The sequence below is a fragment of the Terrapene carolina genome, unplaced genomic scaffold, assembly GCF_002925995.2.
Source record: "Terrapene carolina triunguis isolate 2854851 unplaced genomic scaffold, T_m_triunguis-2.0 Scaffold112, whole genome shotgun sequence".
NCBI classification, from domain to species: domain Eukaryota; kingdom Metazoa; phylum Chordata; order Testudines; family Emydidae; genus Terrapene; species Terrapene triunguis.
This window is the reverse complement of record NW_020664463.1, coordinates 21,489,999-21,499,560: the sequence shown is the minus strand read 5'-3', so window position 1 is coordinate 21,499,560 and position 9,562 is coordinate 21,489,999.

Genomic DNA, 9,562 nt, shown 5'->3' with positions numbered 1-9,562 from the left:
GCTACAGGCAGTGTGGAACGGGGGGAGGAGGTGGGCCTGTGGGAAACATCTTTTGGTTCAGATAAGCATTCAGATTTCTTATCCAACCCCTAAGCTGTTTTTTCACTGGTGTTCAGGTATTTTTATAATATCACTTAGTGGTTCAATATGGGTGGGGTCAGCTTTGAGCCCCCCCAATAATTAAGATTTGTATTTAAAAAAATAACCTAAAGGTTGCCAGGATGCACTAGGTGACCAGATGGTAAATGTGAAAAATCGGGACGGGGGCGGGGGGTAATCAGTGCCTATATAAGAAAAAGACCCAAATATCGGGACTGTTCCTATAAAATTGGGACATCTGGTCACCCTAGGATGCACATATAATCCCCCGGTCACTGGGAACCCAATGGCTGCCAGAATGTCAGCCTATTAGGTGAATAGTCCCTAGAACACTCTTCCTTTCCTTCCCCCCCCCCAAATCCTGGCAACTGTGCAACTAGCTTTGCAGTGATCTGCAAGACTGCTTTATATTATAAGCAGACAGTGAAAATATCAGATGACAGCAAAAATCCCCCACACACTAGATTTGGTTCTTAGATCTGTTTCCATCAAACCTCCTCTTGCCCCTCTCCGATTTCCTCCCCAACTATTGAGACCTTCTCCTGCAAACCCTTCTGCTCTTGCTAGTCTGTACTTCTGATAGCAAAATAGTCCCCATTATTTTTCTTCTTCTTCAGGTGTTTTGATCAACCCTCACAAGGGTAACAAGAAAATGGAGAGGAGAAAAAGAAAGGGGAAAGAGGACTGAACAACTTCTGGAATTGGTAATGGGATACAAGACCCTTTAGGTTGCTGGTTAGAATTCATTTTCGCTTGCTAGCAACCAAACATTGGTGGCGGTTTAGTGGACCATGTAAAATAAGTTGCTGTTCATTTTGGGAAGAGTGTTGACATGAGAGAAGTCACCATTGTAGTGGCACCCTTGTCTTCATTCTCTCTTCAGAGCAGCCAAAGGAGGAATGGGCCTAGAGGTGGCCTCTCAAGGTCAAGGTGGAGGCACATTAACTTGAGGCAAGCGAGCACTACTGCTCGCGTTCAAGTGATTCTGTGAATTAATGTATGGTTCTAGCTCGTAGCACTGTAAATATGGCATCTTTCACAGCACTAAGGGAAAGAGAGAAATGAGAGAGCACCATTAAACAGGCTTCAGTCTATGACAAAGAAAGAAAAAATAGGTACATGTGGAGATTCCTATAGTAGAAACAAACCCATCTAAACCTAAGACTGCCCGCTGCAATGGAGACTTTATATAGTATACATCACCAAGTGGAGCTTGTGCTGCTATGAGACTCACTAGATAAAGTAAAGGTTGCTATGGGATTAGCACTGGGCTTTTTCCCCTTATAGGGTTTTATCGAATAACAATATTCAGAGAGCAAAGTGCTGAGGAGCCCAATCAAAAACTCGCTGAAATTAATGGGAGGTTTTTCATTGACGTGAGTGGGCTTTGGATCAGGCCCTGGAAGAGAGCAGATCACGGGGCTGCATGAAACAAAATGAGATTTAATGCTAATAAATGAGGACTGATATATCTCCTCTGGTACAGGGGAGTAAATTTGGCTCCTCCCTGGGCCAGTGAAGGCCACTGCTCCCAAGGATGGGGTGGAGGGGGTGGGAATCTATTGGTCTGAGCACCTCACAAGTACCCTGTGTCTTAAGTGTCTCTCCCCCACCTGTTGTGAAACAGTGAGATACCTGGTCATGCTGATGTGCTGCGAGGCCAAGTTTCACAGTTGGGAGGCAGCTGCCAAGAAAGCTCTGACCCCCGTACTTGTGAGCATAAGCAGGAACGTAGCTTCCATAGACACTCATGGTTCTTTGGCCAATCCAGTGGAGAGCACTGAATGGTGAACCAAGACCTTGGATTTCATTCTGTATTTCATGTGGAGTCAATGTATAACGTGGAGCACTGGGCTGTCATGCCCTTGGAGGTTGAATAGGAAGCTTCAGCATTCTGAACTAAATGGAGCTTTTCCAAGATTGGGCAATTGACTTTCATTCATAGATATAATGAACTGCAATAATCCAGGGGAGGGAAGCTTTTATCTCTGCTGCAAACTCCATGGTAGCTCCACATATAGAAGCTTTCAGGGATGTGTCTCGTGGCCATGCAGCTCCCTCAGTCAGCACCATCCATTCTGGGGTTGCATTGACCAATCCCAGAAGAAGGGGAGATTACAGGTACCTTGCTCTACCACAGCCCCACCTTCCGCTAGACTTTCTGCCACCAAGGTCTGCACAAATGGCTCTGGTCATAAAATCTGGTCATGATTTTATGACCAGAGTCATTTGTGCAGACCTTGGCGGCAGAAAGTATACCTATATAGTACTCATCACTGGAGTCTCCCTGAGCCACCTAACAGCCCTCTGAGGTTAGGAGGTACACAGATGGGGAATCAAGACACAGAGGTGTCAGTGGTTTTCCCGAGGTCACACAAGAAGCCTCTCACTGAGCCAGGCGGTGAATGCATGTCACCTTAGTCTCAGGCCAGTCTCCTATTCACTCAGGGCCAGCTCCAGGCACCAGCACAGCAAGCAGGTGCTTGGGGCAGCCAAAGGGAAGGGGCGGCACGTCCGGCTCTTCGGTGGCAATTTGGCGGCTGGTCCTTAGAAGAAGAAGAAAGTGGCGCGGTGGAGCTGCCGCCGAAATGCCGCCGATCGCGATCACAGCTTTTTTCCCCCCCCCCCCCCCCCACTTGGGGGGGCAAAAACTCTGGAGCCGGCCTTGTATTCACTAGATCAGCCTCTGTTTGCCAGAAGCTGGGAATGGGCAACAGGAGATGGATCACTTGATGATTGCCTGTTCTGTTCATTCCCTCTGGGGCACCTGGCACTGGCCACTGTCGGAAGACAGGATACTGGGCTAGATGGACCTTTGGCCTGACCCAGTAGGGCCATTCTTATGTTATGTTCTTTCTACCTCGGGAAGGGGAATAAACAGCACAAATGTGGGGAAGGGCTATCATGAAATCATTGAGTTTGGAAATCTTTGATTAAATGTGAGCTTGCAGGTGTGACAATATGGAGGAAAATAAGCAAATGCTATTTTTGGATTCATAGACCCAGAGGGCGGTAGTACAAGGAAGCAATGGTCTGATGTTGGGGGAAGGAAAAGCTTAGGCTAGACAGCAGGAAAAAGTTCCTAACAGCAATAGTGGCTAGACAGCAGAACCAACACCAAGGGAAGAGGCTGAGGCTGTAGGATTTCAGAGAGGTGAGAATCCATTAGCTAAGACATTAGTGGGGATGACAGAGTGAACAGTTTTGAAAAATGCAGGGCTTCTCAGTGACTGATGAAAAAAGCAGCCTTTTGGGGCCCTGCTGTCTATGATCACTTCATCACAAGGCACAGTAGTGCTTAATGGCTGTTATAATTAAGCTCAAGGAAAAGGGCTGGGTCAAGGAGAAAGCTGGACACTAAAGAAACAGCAAAGTAAACAGTAAAGGGGGGAAAGAAAGAGCTGTGACGAGAGGCAGAGACATACATGAAAAAAACAAACACGCAAAGGAGCTGCGGCAGATAGGGAGCCTGCGAAGGTGGGCTCCAGTTTACATAACATCTAAAATAAGAGCAGGGCCTGTGATGGGGGTGAAATCCTGTGATCGGGAAACCAGACTGATCTACGAACCGCTATAAAGGGCCAGGGAATTCACTCAGAGGCCTGGGGAATTCCTGTGCAGGGCCAGAGGCTCCCTAGCCACTCCTTGTCAGCTGTGGCAGCGTTACTTCTTCATGAGAGTTTGCAGGGCAATGCTGATGTGGCCAGCACCTTTTTCTCATATTTGCCTTCTCCCTGCCTGTCACATGTTTCTAAAGCTACATAGCTCCAGATGTGTGGAGTTTACCCAGAGGGGTGTCTTTTTGTGGGCTGGAAGGGAGGGATGGTACTGTGTTGACTCAAACCCCTCTCCCTCTGATAGAGAAATATTTACTGAATACCAGTTCTGTATTTGAAAAGAAGCAGGATGATATATTTCTGTCTTACGGCAATCATGAAATACTTTCTATTCCTTCAGTAACTAGAGAGAATGTTAAACAGCAGATCCAGAAAACTTGCAATCAAGAGTAGGGGCATGAAGGGGCATACGAATGTTTAGCATATCTGGCACGTAAATACCTTGCAAAGCCAGCTACAACAGTGCCTTGAGAATGCCTGTTCTCACTTTCAGGTAACATTGTAAATAAGAAGTGGGCAGCATTATCTCCCGGATGTATAAATAAACTTGTTTGTCTTAGTGCAGTGGTTCTCAAACTATTGTACTGGTGACCCCTTTCACATAGCAAGCCTCTGAGTGTGACCCCCCCTTATAAATTAAAAACACTTGTTTATATATTTAACACCATTATAAATGCTGGAGGCAAAGCGCGGTTTGCACTGGAGGCTGACAGCTCGCAACCCCCCATGTAAAACCTCGTGATCCCCTGAGGGGTCCCGACCCCCAATTTGAGAACCCCTGTTTTAGCGATTGGCTGAACAAGAAGTAGGACTGAGTGGACTTGTAGGCTCTAAAGCTTTTGATTGTTTTATTTCTGAGTGCAGTTATGTAAAAAAAGATAATTCTACATTTGTAAGTTTCACTTTCACAATAAAGAGATTGCACTACAATAATTTTATGAGGTGAACTGAAAATACTATTTATTTTGTTTATCTTTTTTACAGTGCATATATTTGTAATCATAAATAATAATACAATGTGAGCACTGTACACTTTGTATACTGTGTTGTAATTGAAATCAATATATTTAAAAATGTAGAAAACATCCACAAATATATAAATAAATGGAATTCTATGATTGTTTAACAGTACAAACTGTGATGAATCATGACTATTTTTAAAATCACACGATTAATCATGATTAAGTTAAGGGGGAGGGATAGCTCAGTGGTTTGGTTTATTGGCCTGCTAAACCCAGGGTTGTGAGCTCAATCCTTGAGGGGGCCACTTGGGGATCTAGGGCAAAATCAGTACTTGGTTCTGCTAGTGAAGGCAGGGAGCTGGACTTGATGACCTTTCAGGGTCCCTTCCAGCTCTATGAGATATATGTGTGTGCATATATATATGGAGATATACCTAAGTTTTTAATTGTTTGACAGCCCTAATCTATCATTAGGTATCTAAGTAAGTAGCCTTATTTTCAGTTGTGATGAGTAATCACAGTTCAGATTCTGTCAGTTTGAAAAATATTAGCCTTAAGTTCCCCGAGTCTCAGTTTCCCCATCAGTAAAACAGGAATAATACCTCCCTCCTTGACAAGGGAGCTGTGAGGATTACTGATTATAAAGCACTGAGATCCTTTTTCTGTGAAATCCCATAGAAAAGCAAAGTGTAATATTAATATTCTGAATAAGTTGTGTTGTCACTGTGTTGCAAGGGAAGCTTCAAATTACAGACATTGGCCCCAAACCATCCCTGTTCAACAAAGAACTTAAATACATGCTTAACTTTAAGGGTGTGCTAAAATCCCATTGTAGTTAAGTATATGCTAAATGCTTTGCTGCATTGGGGCCTTCATTTACAAGTCTGTAGCTCCAACTAAACATATTATTTCTTTGTTTAGAGTCAATGTATTATTGTTTCAGAACATAATATTATTTCATGCTATCGTAAGACATTAGTTTCACAACCTTTTGCATTTAGTACCATCACCTTTTAAACCATTACTATGCTTCATGAGTTCTGTCTTCCTACGCTGGTCAGGGGTGTGAAAAATCCACAACCTTGAGTGATGCAGTTAAACTGACCTAACCCTGGGTGTAGACAACTCTTCCATCGACCTAGCTATCACCTCCTGGGGTGGTGAATTACCTACATCAGTGGAAGAAGTCCTTCTAAGTATCAGCATAAGTAGTCTCTTCACTGAAGCGCTACAGTAGTGCAGCTGCGTTGTTGCAGCATTTTAAATGTAGACAAGCCCTTTCACACTGTGCTCTCTGTCTTCTGGAGACTTTGCTTTTGTTCTTTCTTGCTTAGATATGTTCCTTAATCTAAAATAAAATTATTAGTTTATCATTTATTGTTTGTATTGTGAAAGCATCTAGGGCAGGGGTGGGCAAACTTCAGCCTGTGGGCCACCAGCCGATTTAATCCGGCCCTCAAGCTCCCGCTGGGGAGTGGGGTTTGGGGCTTGCCCCACGCTCTGCATGCGCGTGCTGTGGCTCCCGGAACCAGTGGCATGTCCCTCCTCCGGCTCCTAAGCATGGGGCAGCCAGGGGGCTCCGTACACTGCCCCCGCCCCAAGTGCCACCCCCGCAGCTCCCATTGGCCGCAGTTCCCGGCCAATGGGAGCTGTTGGGGCAGCGCCTGCGGACAGGGCAGTATGCAGAGCCACCTGGTCTTGCCTCCACATAGGAGCTGGAGAGGGGGACATGCCGCTGCTTCTGGGAGTTGCTTGAGGTAAACGCTGCCTGGAGCCTGCACCCCTGACCTCCTCCTATGCCCCAATCCCCTGCCCCAGTCTGGAGCCCCCTCCCACACTCAGAACCCCTCGGTGCCAGCCTGGAGCATCCTCCTACACTCCAAACCCCTCATCCCCAGCCCCACCCCAGAGCCCGCACCTCCAGCTGGAGCCCTCACCCACCTCAGCCCCCACCCCAACCCCTCTGTCCCAGCCTGGAGCCCCCTCCTGCACCCTGAACTCCTCATTTCTGGCCCCACCCCAGAGCCAGCATCCCCATCCAGAGCCCTCACCCCCTCCTGCACCCCACTCCCAATTTTGTGTGCATTCATGGCCCGTCATACAATTTCCATACCCAGATGTGGCTCTCGGGCCAAAAAGTTTGCCCACCCCGATCTAGGGCCTCAGTCACAGAACATGGCTCCATTTTGCAGCTGTTGCACAAGCAGAGCCAGCGCAACCCATTAGGCAACCTAGGCGGTCGCCTAGGGCGCTACAATTTGGGGGGCGGCGACCATGGGAGTATTTGGGCGGTGGGACCTTCGGCCGCCTCTGTGGGGCGCGGCATTTCGGGGCGGGACGTTCCGCCGCCTAGGGCGGCAGAAAAGCAGGCAGCGCTCCAGTGTACAAGCACATAACAGAAAATCAGTCCCTATCCCAAGGTGCTTACCAGCTAAGGATGCCTTTAGAAAGGTCATTCAGACCCATCTGCTATTGCTGTTTGTGTATAGAAAAATGTAACAGCGGCATCCTCTGAAAATAGCATTATCCCATTTCACAAGGATATTCAGTAGCTTCCTTTCAGAATAGAAGGGCTTTCTGAAAAACAGGGAGTTCTTTAAATTTATCCGGTGTTCTGGCACATTATCTCTGGCTCTGAAAAATTCTAGCTCTGATCTAAGGTTCAGGGGGAAAATGGGGAGGGGGTGGAAATCTGTAAGGACATTTTTCCTTTTATAAACTGAAAGAAACCACCTGTCAAAGCTCTTTCACAAGTTGAAAGTGGTAGGATCTCACTTTGAAAAATCTCCTATTGTGTGCTAGGGGGCTTTGGACCAATATATAAAATACATGTGGACTATATTGCTTTGCTCTTTTTTTTAATTCCCTAGCTTTGCAGAGAAATGTACCCTGCTGAAAGGAACTGACTGTGCCCCAAACTTATATTAAACGTACAAAAGCATCAGGCTTTGTCTTCCAAATGCCCTTGTGGCACCTCCACATCCTCTTGCTGATGCAGGGAGATATAATTTACATCATCCTAACCCTGCATGGCCACCAGTGCCAAATAACATTGCAGCCACCTCCTTTGGCATGTCTGCTTTAGACTACAGAGGGGTTCTATAGGAGCCCCAACGACAGAGGCTGCACAAGAGATGTCCTGAATCAAAATATCCCCTGACTGCCCTGGCCATGTATCATTCCTGGCCAGCACCACCCATTTGTAGGGCTGAGCTGGCTTCCGGCAAGTCCAACTTGTGGGCAAGAGGTTGTGACTACTTTGCTCCATTGCAGCCTTGCACTCAGAACAACTTTCTGCCACTGTGGGGCCTCCTTCCAGGAACTTAGCCTGCTCCTGCTGGTGTAGACTGGGCTGAATTTAGCTGAAGAAGTCATTTTGTGAAAACATGGATTCCCCTATAAAGAGTCTGAAACTACTACCATTGAAGAAAATGTCTCTGATTTCAACGGGAATAAGATTAGGGCTATAGTGAGGTGATGGACACCTTCAAAATGTGTGTAATAAATAATAATGTTAGTAATTGATAACTAGTATGCTGCTGTTAAATACACTCACTGGGCTTCCGTCTCCTCTCCATGCCAGCTGTGCTCCCACACGACTCTCTAACACATCTCTCTGGTCACTCAGGAATTGAATGTGCCAAAAAAATTCTCAGCTTTTGTGAGACTTGAAGTTAACGATGCCAAGTTTAAGTTAGGTTAGAAGTACTGAGGGAAAAACTAATGGGGGGGGGGAGGGAGGAGAATGGAGGGAGCAAGATATGCTGGGTGCAAAGCCCTCTGATGCTCTGGTGAGGGATTTCCAAAGGAGTCTAAGTGAAACAAACCATGGCCACATATGTACAGACACTACTGAGATGAGGATATAGAACCTGGAACCTCCAGTGCCAAAACACAGGCCTCTGTCACTTGAGGCAAAGCAAGAACAGTGAATAAACAGTGGGCTGGTCTAGTTGCTGCAGCCAGCCATGAAAGGGAGACAAGCTCAGAACATTTAGCTAATGGTTATATAATCTGGTGTGCAACTTTATAAGAAGCCCTGGCCCCTCATGTATCACAAGGGATTGACCCCAAGACCTTCAGCACAAACAACACAGGTGGCCTCTTCCATTTGAGCTATAGAGGAACTCCTTTGGTACTGTGTACATACCACGCTGGAGCAAGCCACTTAAAGAGATAGCATCATTGCCACCACCACCACATATGGTCAAAAGATCCCAAGTTAATAATGTTTGGAGAATTGTAGATGATGTTTGAGATGGTTGATGTAATATGAGATTCCCTTTCCCTGGTCTTTAGCTGGTTTCTCGCTGAACATCAGGTGAATGTAGCAGGTGAATGTCATGGTAAAGATCTTAACCACCCAGTTTCTTCCAAAGTCACGAGAGGGTGGAATGTTTTGACAATTGACATTCTCACATGTTCCCCTGCACTCTTCACAAAATCATCATGGTCCCCGTAACAGCAGATTACCTCTCCTCAGTGTGGAGATGTGGCCGCTGCTTCAGTTTCTTCCCTTGACGATGGCCTTCTTGGTCTGGAAGAGTGATATAGGGTCCCAAAAGTCCTCCCTTTTGAGAGTAAACAAAAAACAATCATCAGCCCTTCTCCAGGCTCACTACTTCTTCATCCCTCCCTGGCGTTGGTAGTCTCCACCCTTGATCCTCCCCAAACTCATCAATAGTCCTTTCCTCAATGGGGTCTACCCTCTGTTTATACAGGGATTGAAGACAAGCTTCCTCCCCCTTAAGGAGAAGTCCCAGCTTGGGTCTAGTACTAATACAGGGCCTCTAGTCCACATAGTATTGCATTGCCCTAGCCCAAGCCTGCACAACATGCGGCCCGGGGGCCACATGCGGCCCGTGTGGGCTCACTGTGCGGCCC